At 40.5% G+C, this 13,181-nt stretch overlaps 1 protein-coding gene and 1 long non-coding RNA gene across 4 annotated transcripts in view; one reads left to right on the forward strand and one right to left on the reverse strand.

Annotated features, from left to right (window-relative positions):
- The window catches only part of LOC125385580, an 82,319-nt gene that overhangs the window by 67,897 nt on the left and 1,241 nt on the right, over positions 1-13,181 (forward strand). The window contains exons 1-2 of one of the 3 annotated variants that reach the window (XR_007225012.1): positions 10,994-11,482; positions 11,640-11,783. The exons of 1 other annotated variant lie outside the window; for it this stretch is intronic. This is a non-coding gene — a long non-coding RNA (uncharacterized LOC125385580). Of the gene's footprint in view, positions 1-10,993; positions 11,784-13,181 lie in introns of those variants that run through there. One more of the 3 variants, XR_007225011.1, reaches the window with a different exon arrangement.
- The window catches only part of LOC100647538 (ATP-dependent helicase brm), a 45,418-nt gene that overhangs the window by 12,923 nt on the left and 19,314 nt on the right, over positions 1-13,181 (reverse strand). The window lies entirely within an intron of this gene.

The raw sequence follows: 13,181 nt of genomic DNA on the forward strand, positions 1-13,181 counted from the left end.
GAAAAATGTTAAGTCATGGTGAAAAGGTGGTAGCAAGGGTAAGAATAATGACGGTAATACCGCTGAAACCCGTTCCTGAACCTGGTCGAGGGTTGCACGGACGGCAAATTTCACGAGGCTTTCTCGATAGAGGCTGTTCTCGAGGGTGGCTCCGGGTTTGATGACGTCATCATCTGCTCTAATGTTCAGACATTACCGTGTTTAATTATTCGCTACCTCCGCCTCCTTGGCTTTTCGCCGTACGGCTCTGCCGACAGTAATCGCTCGTGCCTTAACGTTTCTCCTTTCGACGAGCAAGCGAACCAACCTGTTTCCTTACGCCAAATGAACAGTGGCAAATGGCAATAGCATAAAACGGAAGGATCTCACAGGATTGTAAAATAAATTTGCCAACGCGTAATGTTAATCGAGACGAGAATGCGATAGGACGCGAGATCCGAACGATCTATCGAGCGATCGTGAGGCTACGAATCGATTTGCGGTTCCGTTTCGTCGTCTCTGTCCTTGATGGACGTTCGAAAAGAAAACTTTGCTCGTATCATTGGGAACTGGGAAAACTGTTTCATAAAAATGAAGACGTATCGGCCAAGTATGCGAAAGTTTGAAGAGCGGAGCTAAACATTGGCAACCGAATGACCCGCGTAAAAACAGTTTCGCGGAACACGCGATGGCAAACGTCTATTAGCGCATTTTCACGGCAAGACTAAAAACGTTTTTGGCATTCTGCAGCCGCATAAATGGAACGGAGACTCGATTCATTATCCAATTGCGAAATTACAGGGAGGCATCTGGAAAATGTTGAATGATGGAATGCATCCAATTAAGGCAATAACGATTATCACGGAACGTTCAACGGAACGTTTCACTTGTTCCAGGTGATGAGAAAATATTAAATATGAATCCCTTATAATTAACGTTAACTAGATGAAATTACCTTAATTATCGGCGGAGCGACAGCCGGTGTAATAAATTGCGGAATCGATCGTATTGTTCGTATAATTTACTTCGTTAACGTATAATTCCGTCGAAATGAACGACTTTTGTAATATACATCGCGTTAGGTACCGTTAAATACAATTTTCTCGCGCCTACGTGACGGATATGACGCTGTATTAATGGAAATTCACGCATCGCATCGTTTGCATTGCAGTTGCACTTTCGCCTACTCGAACACGCTGTCCATTGTACGAGATACTATCCATATCCTTTTCTTTTTTTATTTCTAAACTATCAACTTGTACGTATTATACGATATTTGTAGGATCGTGGTCATAGAATAATTCGGTAAATTCTTCTCACTGTTCTGACACGTTACACGTACACGTTGATATTCCGAGTACTAAAACTTATTCTCTACAGCCGATACTCTGTTCCTCGGATAAGCAAATGATCTTTCTCTATTACGTGTACTGTATCTAGTTTACTAAGCGTAATTAACAGCCGCAATTTTTCAATATTCTTTATACGTTACGTAAATTATGATGTGAAACGTTTCGGTACAGACGTTTCAGCGACGATCGGCAGAGATGGAATTTTTTTTATCTATAAATTCGATCTGTTGGAAACTGAAATTAAATTAGAAGACGTTCGTTTAATCTTCCTTCCACGTTTTGCCGCGGAAAAATGTCTGAAATTCCAAAGCGGAAGGAAAATGGCCAGAGAAGAACGTGAATGCGGCTTTGAAGCTACTGCTCGAAAATAAAATGACCCAGAAACAGGCCGCTAAGGCTTTCAATGCTCTAAACACGACGTATGCGAAGGCTGCGCGCACGTCGAATGCACCTACCAAGAAAATATTAATTACTTTACTTGTGGTAAATGTAAAAATCAAATTTGAACAAAGCTGTGTGTTCTAATATCTAAATGTCTTTTCTTTTAACGTTATAAATCTATTAATTAAATAATCGCTCAGTACTGGACGACGATCTTTTGTTTCCTACAAATTACGACATTTTTACTCCTGCAAGTTATCAATTTTTATCGCCGAATTTCACAAAATTAATTTCTCTCCTTTTATCAAGATCCTAGGAACTCGTTTCTCGAATTGCGGTCTTTACCGACTCCCAAACCCAAGATTTAACAAAATGATTCAGAGCGGTCGATACTGCACGACTATGTATTTCTAATAAGCTAAAGCTCCAAATAACGCATTATTTAAATCGATTTAGAAAATGTGTTGCGCGAGTTACTCGAGAATCGCAACTCGAAACCGGTTAATATTATTTCAACTTTGCCTTGTATATTAATTCGCAAGAAAGCGTGTACCTAGCTACGAGCACAGTCAAAGGGATTATGTTGCAAACTTGCAATAGATATTCTATCGTCGTTGTTTCTACGCCATACGAGGTGAGATTAGAAATTTTTGTTTGAAAAACTATGGTAGATATAGCAAAGGCTCCTTTGACGTCCTTCGTATTCTTCTACATCAGAGACTCGAAACTAGCAGCGGATAAGCGAAGTTGGTAAAATGTACCGCAAAATGCAAAATGTGTCGACTAGTTGCAAAGTAGACTCAATCAGGCGATCGCGGTGATTTTGACGAGGAAAATTGGATGATGGTACAAATAGAAAAGAGAAACAACTTAAATTCAAGAAAAATATTCCTTGCGTCGGAAATGAAAGAACGCTCGGTCGGATGAAATCTTCGAGCTTTCTTCATCCCCTAAGCCCTAAAACATTTCTCATGTCAGTTCGCAATTCTGTTCTATAATTCTCCTTGTAAAATCCATGTCATTCGAAACTATAAATCCATCAACGCCAATATTCAGGATATTGATTCCAGAACACCTTGGACGGATCTTGAATACGTTCTAGCGAGTTTAGATAGGCATTGCGACAGGGAAAAACGTTGTACGTGTTCGATCACAGTGCTATCTGGTTCCCGCGATTGAATAATGGCTGGAATAGCAGACGTTCTCGGCGGACCATACATCTACATTTGTACGTCTACAGTTGTATTACGTCTTCGTTACCATTGTTGATTAATACCCATCGATGCCAAAAGATAATACAGCGCACGTATAGTAACTGCGGTGTTTAATTCAAACGAACGTCGCAGAACTTAATTTCATCGGACGTTTAGAACTATGACTTTCTGTATATTCTGGCTTGGCAACTAAGTGGTTGCGGATTTTGCCAATACCACCTAATGGCAAAATCCGCAACCACTTAGTTGCCAACCCAATATATTCCTGCTCTGTGCACTTGCCATGCAGTTACCTAAGGACATAAGACTTAAATCTCTGAGTAATGTAATTGAAATTTTTGTTACGCGATCTAATGATATATTCACAGATTCTTTGCTTCTAGGTAACGTGGTATCTTGTAGTCCTAGAACGAAGCACGTTCGCGAGACTAACAGTTCTTCGTAGTTAACGTGAGAATAAACAGTATGTGCATAAGGTGCCGAAGTAGTTGGTCGACCCAGCACGCAAAGTAACGGAATAATTCACCATGTGGCTGACACTTTCCAGGTATCTCATATCCGTCTGAGAGGGCCAAAAACGTCGGACGAACGCAGAGCGTCGTGTCGCGTCGGCGCCATGTAGAAGACGCGCGACGTCGCGTCGCTTTGCCGCGAAATATTATAGGAGCGTGTCATTTCCGTGCGCTGATTGGAAATTGTCAGGCCGCGGAACCATCTTTGCTTCATTGGTTGTACGGATATTAGCCGGAAGTAGGACCGTGCACCGCCACGAAAACTTTTTGATTGCGTTTCAGACGATGCCGAAAACCGGCCGTTACATATTCCGAGCATTGTTAATTATTAAACGGCGCTACGCTGTTGGCCGTGTGTGCGTGTGTAGGTTGTGGCTTCGAACAACAACGTCCTAGCCTCGTTGACGGCCTGTTCGTTGTGTTTTGCCGATAATAATATGCACTGCTGACAGGGATATTTAGTAGATTATCGCGAACGAGACAGCTCGACAGCGGAATAGGCGGCGAAATAACTTTAGGCGAGATCTTCTGCATGAATATTGTATAGGGTTAACGATGAAGCGAGTTTAACAGATACAATGGGATGCATGCTACTTGCACGGGAATGAATATCTGGTCATAACCGACGAGAATAAGTCGCGTTTCGAGAACAAAAATTTAACGAATCCAACAGAAACGAGTATATCTCATTTCGATAACATCGCTCGAAGATACAGGATGGCCCGTAAATCGCGAACGAATTTATTTTATTTTTTCTTTTTTTTTTGGAATTATTATCAAATTTCTGGAAATTTATTACGGGAAAATTCAGTGCAAATCGTGCAATTTTATTTTCGATATCGTCAGGCTCGAGAGATATGTTTGAAAAAAGAATAATTTCGCGTAACGGCCCGTTAAACTGAACATTTCCGAACTTTATTTTCTTGAAAATGAAGCGACGAGCGAAAAAATTGTACTCTACATTTTCCACTTATCTTTACACGTAAAACAACCTCCTATCGATTATTCGGTACTACCCACTCTGAAATTGCTCACGTTCGAGTATATTTGATAAATTTGGAAACTCGATTTTCTCGTAAACTAAGCCTCAAATGAGAAAATTGTACTGCATATTTTGTTCTTATTCTTCCACAAGGAATCACCTAGTGCCCGCTTCTACGTGTTACTCGGCCATCCTCAAAATATATACATATACCGTTCTGTTGCTTTCTGTCGTCAAAATTGACAAGAACGGAAATGCGAATTAATCGACTTGCTTCGATAACGAGAATGATATCGCGTCCTAACAAGTCAGACGGGTAATTAATTATTCCTCCAAAGCAATGCTAGTTGAATAGATAAATTCACATCGCTGGATAGAATTTAGAACGCGACTGCATAGAAATTGAACGCTAGAACGAGAACGCTATATACCTAAACAAACGGCTTTCGAATTTATCCGATCGCTTCGAACGCGTCGATCAAGCGGCATATACCGAATGAAACAAACCTGCTTTAGACGGAAGCAAATTTAGAATGGTGAATTTTCGATCCAGCCTACCGCTACACCATTCGAGGATAGGGCTTGCGGGTATCCGCTTCATGGACGTCCGACTCATATATTTTACGGCGAGCCGCAGTAACTAACAATTCCTAGTTTGCGGGCCGCCGCTATATTTTCGTCAGCTCATTCCCCCGGGGTACTTGGGAACCGCCGATTTATTGCCGCGCCCCTATACGCTTTCCCTTCGCGCCGCCGCGCCGCACCGTCGGGATACTCCAGATTCTTAGTCAATAGTCAAACATAAAAGCGAATAGCGATTAGAACGCGATCCCATTCTGTCGAAGGTAGCAAATTTTCTATTATTAACTCTCGCGAAATTTTTTCGTTATTTTACATAATGAGAAGGAATTTCAGGATCGTTAAGATTAACGAGAGTATAACAACGCGAAATGACGACTCGAGAGGTACATTTGTTACGTACGAGAATAAGAACAACGCATTCGAATTTCAATGAAATTGCAAATGTCGAGAGGAGAAGCGATCGGTTTGGAATGGAGAGATCTGCGTGCGCCTTTGTACGTTTTACGATGCTTCGACTTTTTTAACCAGTTAGCTGTTCCTGACGAGTAAAATCGTCACGAAGAAGCAACGATGTTCTGCGTTATGACGAGCATACTCGTCGTGCGTAGAAAGTAGTTAGAATTTGCTATTTAAATTGCAATTTTGGCGAACATTAGAATATGGTCGTAAATTTTAAGACCTTTCGAATATTCGAAGGCCGAGACGAAATAAGACGAACGAATAGAAAAATATAAATGATAGTTATTTTTAAAGAAACTGTATATAGCGTGAACAAAGCAGTTGTTCTCTGCTTTGTAACACATTTTGGGTACACGTTTCTCAAAGAGGTCGCGACAGCCAACTGGTTAAACTTCAATTAGATCGTAACACGTGCATTTTGGATTGCAGGAATTGCAAACTGTTGTAATATCAATTTGCCAAAATAATCACGAAGAACAGCGGTTATTTTCTCTAACAACTATGAAGAATCGCAGTGAGCGAAAATATCGATTTCGGTTCCGGTTCTGGTCCCACTGCCGCTCTGAAATATTCCTATCGCTTTGTATTCCCATCGGTTATGGTAGTTTCTTTTCCATATAGAAAACTTGTACCTGCGAGTCCGTAACAACGGTCCAATCAAACTTTTTAATTCTTTCGAGGCGATAAATGGACGAAATAAAGTATAGTATAAAGCGTTAAACGTAGTTGATAATTATCGCGCAGATATATCGAACATTCGACAGGCGCATGAGGCGAATAGCAGGGCCACCTCGCGGGATGATAATGGCTATCAGAATTCCGAGGACGTGCCATTAGGTAAATTGTGAAATGCCGTGGATCGCGATTCATGGACGACTCGTGCAGTCGTGCCACGTTCGAATTCTCATGAGCGTGGCCAAGTTCCCAACCGAGAAACTTGCCAGTCGACTCGATTAAACTGCAAGTACACGATCGGTGCCAAAGCTAATTCTCGTCGTCCGCCTGTTTCTACTTTCTAATCAGTGACTTTCAATCAAATATAATTAACCCCGCTAAATTTAATAATTCGATCTTGTTCCCAAATGAAAATGTCATAAATGTCGCGAAATACATAGCGTTGACGGTAATACGTATTGACGTAGGTTCTGCAAAATGGAAAATCCGATGAGCTATAATGATATCAAAACTTAACTTCGTAATTCCGTGGAGAACTAGCAGACTATTGAATAATCCAATGTAGAATCAGATTCTTGTCACTGAAACTTCGCCAGAATTACATACTGCGAGCTTTAAACGATGCTGCTCTTTTTTTTAGCAAAATCGGTGTCGTATGGAAATGTTGAATTTATAAGATTCGGTCGAATCGTAGATTTCTTAGATTTCCAAATTTTATTATATTTAAAGGAACTTTACCGTAAGACTGTACTCATACGAGAAGATATTATGGTAGAGTGGATGTTGATTTTTGTCTGAGGTTTAGTCTTTTAAGTTGCGAACGGAGCGTAAAATTGCGTAAAAACTTAGGCTCGCATTGTCGGTTAAACGAGCGAACATCGGTATGATCTGCGATTTCAACGTTTTCTTGAAACATACAATTTGATTGAATTATTGAAAGCCGAGAAAACGTCTGTAAAATAGCCGCCGTCGTTCTTCGTCGTATTTTCTCTTTTTCTGCATAAAACATTAAAATAATAAACATCTAGGACACTCGCAATTCAGCCGCGTAATAAAACGCACGTAGCCACTATGTTGACGCGGTGAGCTGACGTGTTCGCAAAAACAACGTGGCTTTTGTGCTTTCCGGGCTGACCAAAATTGAATTTACACTGGCTCGAGTCACGGTGACATACGACAGCGTGTACGCTTCTCCTCGCTGAACATGACAGAGTTCTTCTGCACCAGCTATAATCTGGCATCGACGCAAAGCTAGAGACAATACAAGCTTGGACATGGTTCGTTCGTCATCAGAGTGGAGAACGATTTCGCTGCACGTTTCCGCTCAGTTTTATTATTGTTCGCGAGCTGTTCGCCAGGGAATACAAAATAATTATACGGATCCTTTGATGTGCGCTTTCCGCGTGGCTTTCATTTCAGTCTTCCGTGTTTCGTCAGATTTGATTCCACGGTTTGTTGATCCCTCTGTCAATGTCACTGAAATATTATGAAATCTTTCAACAATGTGGACACGTACGTGCATTCCTACATGTACGTGTATTCGGAGAAATTGCAGAATAAGATTTCGTTGTTTAAAAATGACGCGGGATCCGACACTTACTTCATCTCATTTTGCTGAGCCGATCGATGATTTCGAAATGGTCGGTTCAAGGCTGACGATAAGCTTCCCGAAACCAGGTTTCATTTGATAGACGAACCAACGAACAAACGGTAAATTAAAGAAAGAATCGGCCTCGAAATAAATATAGAAAAATAAAAGTTCGCTGCATCGGATAAGCGAACGTACATGATACAGTGCGAACAACAGACAGTGGACTTGCATAAGAAACGGACAGTACGCATCGATATTTAATTTTTAAGCTATACATACGAAGTAGCGGTCATGATGAAGTTTATTTATAAAGCGGAAGCTTTGGACGATAGTGGCCACGTTAAGCTCTTTGGCCGGATAAACTTTCCAGACTCCTGCATCGCCATCGATTGTGGCCCAGAGCCAAGACCTCCTTATCCTACATAATATTTTACGAGCATGGACTTTGTTTTGTACCCAGAAGGCCCGGAGGATCCGCCAGTTGCGAATGAATAGGGAAAGGAGAGTGAAACGTACACTTTTTTATTTATAGCCGTCTACAATCGGAACTTAACCGAAGGTAATACGATTCTACATGGATGACCAAACGTTGCTCACTTTTTATTTCAAAGATGGTGATTCGTATCGTACGGCAGGACAAAGATGTACACCTTTTTGCTATATCAAATTTTTGCGAACCGCCATCCACTGTTCTTCGCTTGTTGCGCTTGCACGCAATCAACGCGTGAAAGTAGGAGCGATTAAAATGACGTGTAGAATTTTGCGAAATTGAAAAGTGCTCAAACGCTCATTTTTCCTATCGAAACGCGATGGACGTACGAGATACATCGGTCAGTATGAAGATTTTTAATCAACCTGCGAGAAAAACGTTGCGCGCGTGCAGCGTTGGTTTATCGTTGCCGGGCTTCCTTTCGTTACGTATCGTGCGACTGCGCTTGCAATTCACAAGAGCTTTTTGGTTTTACATATTCCGAATAAATATCGTGTTGTTTCGATTAATGGAATCGCACGTTTACACGTTACAGATCGAAATGAACGATCGTTCCGATGATCATTTCCGTCGTTCGATCGCAGATGTGTGCGATTAAACGCGATACACGTGCCTCTATTTGAGAAAGACGTGCCGCAAGATTAAATGTCGCAATGCGCGGCTGACAGTTCGTTAATTAACTCGCGACGAACAAGATCACCTTGCCAGAACGGCGGCAAGATAATGGAGTTAAATCGAGAAATCTGTCGTCAGTCGATATACGTATGTATACCTTGGGTCATTAAATGCGACTGTCTGCCGGTTTAATTCGTGTAATTTCGCTAATAACATTCCACGCAACATCTGGTTACATGTATCACGGAGTAACAATTGCCTTTACGAAAGTTTCTCGTCGAACACGACGTGATGAGAAATAATCAAATACAAATTATTATATCGTAAAGATCAAAAATTTCAAAAGATAGACACGCGAATGCTAATGATATCTATTTGAAGAATGAGAAAATTAACAATAACATGTACATACATATATTGTAACATATATACAATATTGCTACGACATGTAAAATTTATTACAACATATGTAATAGGTATAAACGTTATTTGCTTGTAAGAACAGACACATAGACAGACAAAATTGACTGAAAATACCGATGACACGGCGTATGCTATTCCATGGGTCTCGAATGTGTTTAATACGTAACATTGTAGCAAGAATTCAGTCGTCTAAATCCGTTAAATGGCACATGAGTATGTATAGAGTATAATTAATTGCCGAATAAAATTTTCTGTTACTTTATCGATCACCGACAACTTCCTCGGACTTTTTCGTAATCTTTTCACACATCGCTATTATCACCTCGTTGCTAATCGGCAAGATAGAAGAATATTGTTCTCGGAAAATCCATTCGGTTTTACCGCACTTTTACTTGATTCATTCAGCTCTACTCAGCGCTCAGAAAACTTATAAACATATAGCTTACGTAAGATAAACTTCTGAATGTAAAACTGGAAACTAAATAAGTTTACAGTTTATGGGCATTTACAAATACTTACATATATATGCGGTAGCCTGCATGAAGGTTCCGCTTGGAAAATCAACGTAAAAACGGCATAAAATACTGATTGAGAGTATTGTGAGAGAAATCGGAAGCAACGCAACAAATATAGGACCTCATTGTGATGCAATTGCGAAACTAGCCAACTTGATTTAATCGCAAAGGTACAGGTTGAAGGTGTTGGCAGGCAACATTTCTGGTTTAATCTCATTATAATTTCGACGCCGCGCCGGCGCTTTGTGCGGTACGGCACGGTGTGGTACAGTAGAGCGTGGCGTGGTACGACGTGCCGTGGTGCCGGCGTTCCAAAGTGTCCTCCTTAGTGTATGACCAAAGTTTTCGCGCCCGAAGAATCGATATAAGACGGACAAGGCGAAGCCAATAGCGCCGGGTACAAGACGAAGAGCTCGGTTATTCGGTACGTCACGATTAATCGCTTCGGTTGCCCCCGGTATAATTAAATTAAACTTCTCAAGAATTTCACTTAGCCCCCGAAGACGAAGGTCCAATGTGTTACCGGTTCCTATAACGAGAGTCCGCTTGTCCAGAGGAACTTGGAACGTGCATCAAGCGGACCCCACTTGTCTTCCCATGAAATCATCTAGCTGTTCTTTACCCTCCGTCCTTCTATTTCTTCTTCCTGCTTCCTACCGCCACGGTTCCTTAAAGAGGGGAATATTAATGGACCGGAGATGAAATATATCAAACACGTATATCTTCCAAGTAATATAGAAACTCAAAGGTAAATGACTAACGTTGCTTGAATCGTTGAACCGTTAATTTCACGATGCGTATCGCTCGTGTCGTACACGCGTACTCGTGTGCATATCGAAACGGTAACTGAGTGTCAGAAACTTCGTTATTAACTCTGATAATAAGGACTCTGCGTTTAAATTCGTTTTTCGTATGACGTGAATTTTTTTTTTTTTAATATCTAGGACGTCGATTAGTCGTTGTGTAGCGATTAAGTGCGAATACGAACGAACATTAAGTTAAGAGAAGCGACTTGGTTTCGAGGTATCGAGTTATCGAGGATCATAGTTGTTACTGTTATCTCGGTCGTAGAGTTCGAACAGGAAGGAGAGACGCGATGCACTCGATCGCCAATAAGAAAGCGTAGAAACGCGCGAGTATATCTTCGCGTGAAATACGTTCACAGGTTTTACGCGCTGTTAGCATTCGTGTCAGGAAGATGCTCCAACGTGAAACGAGCCACCGGTGCGCGCTGTTTCCCTGGAATTATACGATTGAAGAAAACACTTACTCGCCTGTGAAACGACCCCCGCCCCTCGGTTCAGCTTGCACTCGCGCGTGTCCGCGTTTCTCTGTCCGCTTTTACGAGCAGCCTTTGATGGACTTTCCGTGTGCGTGAAGACGAACAAACGTTTTCCTCTTACGGACAAATCGAACTGTTTATCTTCGATAATGTCGTCGTACTTAACACGGCTGCAACATTTTAAAACGATTGTAAAGTGTCACGAACGATCGCATAACCGCTAAGCGTAATCTTTCGGAATCTTGTAGATTTTAAATGTCACAAAGCGAAAATCGAAAGCTAACGTTTTCTCGCTTGTGTCTTGTCCGTATCCAAATTCTATTGCACGCGTAATGGTTTCTTTACGACACAGCGCGAATACCACGCCTATCTTCGAACGGTAACATCCGTAGAAAAACGTGCAAGAGACAAAGAACGAGTCATCATACAGGTAACTGCGTAAAATGAATCGTTCGTTCGCATTAGGATAGTTAAATCAAAGAATGAAAATAACGATACACATTGCACGTACCTGAATTAATGGAACGCAACTGAACGTACTTAAGGATAGAAGAGCTTTTGCTTATTAAGGCACTTTTATACTGTAGGATTACGTGGAAATTCTTAAACGAACTGATCAAAGTAAAGTGAACAGAAGTTAGGAAAGTTGATAAGATCCGTCAACTTAAATGGGAGAACCTGTTTGCGACGCTATAAGCGATAAAAACAGTCATTTAAAACATTTAACTAAGGTAAGTTCGTGTAACACAACGGTGTTGTTACTCCTCGTCATTCCTCTATCTTGTTAGTTGAAATAACCGACAACAAATAAAATTACACCGAGGTAATTTTTACCTAGAAATTTTTGCGGATAATACTTGCTAAGCTACTTAAGTCGAAGCTCCGCGTCGTTGAAATTTTTTAATTTACATTCCCTACATTTCCGGGATTACTATGTTCCACTCGGCCAGAGTTGGAAACTTTTTCACGTATCGTCAGAAATGAAATATGTACGTTCGCAGATACTGGTATCCCAGTTTTAGAACGTTCGTTCCTAAGTGTTCGTCTAAGGGCAATGTATTCCATTCGCTGGCCAATCTGATTTAACTTTTACTATTACACGATGAAACCGCAGCAAATTATCGCTCGAATAATCGTTTGACATTATGAAATTCTTCGCCGATTGTGATCGAACGTTACGTGCGTAGAATTCGATCAAAAAGTAATTAGATAAAAATACTGTTTCGTAGGTAGCAAGAAATATATGTATCTATATTTACATATATTTTCAAGCAAACATAGCTACTTTACAAATGAACGATATCATTGTTATCCTTGACTACCTATATAGTATGCTGGATGTATATTATGCTGTAGCAATTACGCACATCAGTTCACATTTATTGCCCTGCAGCGCTTTTGCTTACAGTCGAGTCAGACGTCTTGACTTTTGGGGATAACCGTTTCCGTTTATCATACATCAAGAAACTGCTTCTTGCAGTTCTCGTCTATTACTTAACCACTTCGTCGTTATAGTAACTCTACTCGACTACATTATCCTTAAACGGTAATAATTAATCTTTTGGAATTCAATTCTCTTCTGCAGTTTATTTTCCGTATGCGTGATATAACAGTTAACAAAATTTCTCACTGTTCGCACAATAGTTTTGTGTACTCTACGCCTACGTTTTATTTTTTCTTCTTTTTCCTTTTTCATACACATTGTTGAACACGTTTTGTAATGTAACGTGTTCGAGAGCGCCAAATGAAAATCGCTGTTATATAACACGCTTGCAAATATCGCTTTTCTTCTATCTTTTTTCCTTTTTTTATTTTTTTTTAGTAATAGAGTTTTGCGATAGAGCAACTTTTCAAATTTAGATAAATATCTTTACTTGCAATTTATTCAACTTGAATCCAAATAATAATTACACGCAATTTGATTCGATTAATCCAGTTAGGACATTGCGTTATCCCGTTTTGTTAATATAAATCCGATACAGTTTCCACACAAGTAACGCTATTTTCTATAATGGAACGAACTGCTTCAAATTCTTATCGTCCATCCAATTTCAATTCATTTCCAAGTCTGTATCATATACATGCACCACGCTGGACATTTAAATCTATTACTACACATTTCTTAGGAA

This window comes from Bombus terrestris, chromosome 8 (genome assembly GCF_910591885.1).
Source record: "Bombus terrestris chromosome 8, iyBomTerr1.2, whole genome shotgun sequence".
NCBI lineage: Eukaryota > Metazoa > Arthropoda > Insecta > Hymenoptera > Apidae > Bombus > Bombus terrestris.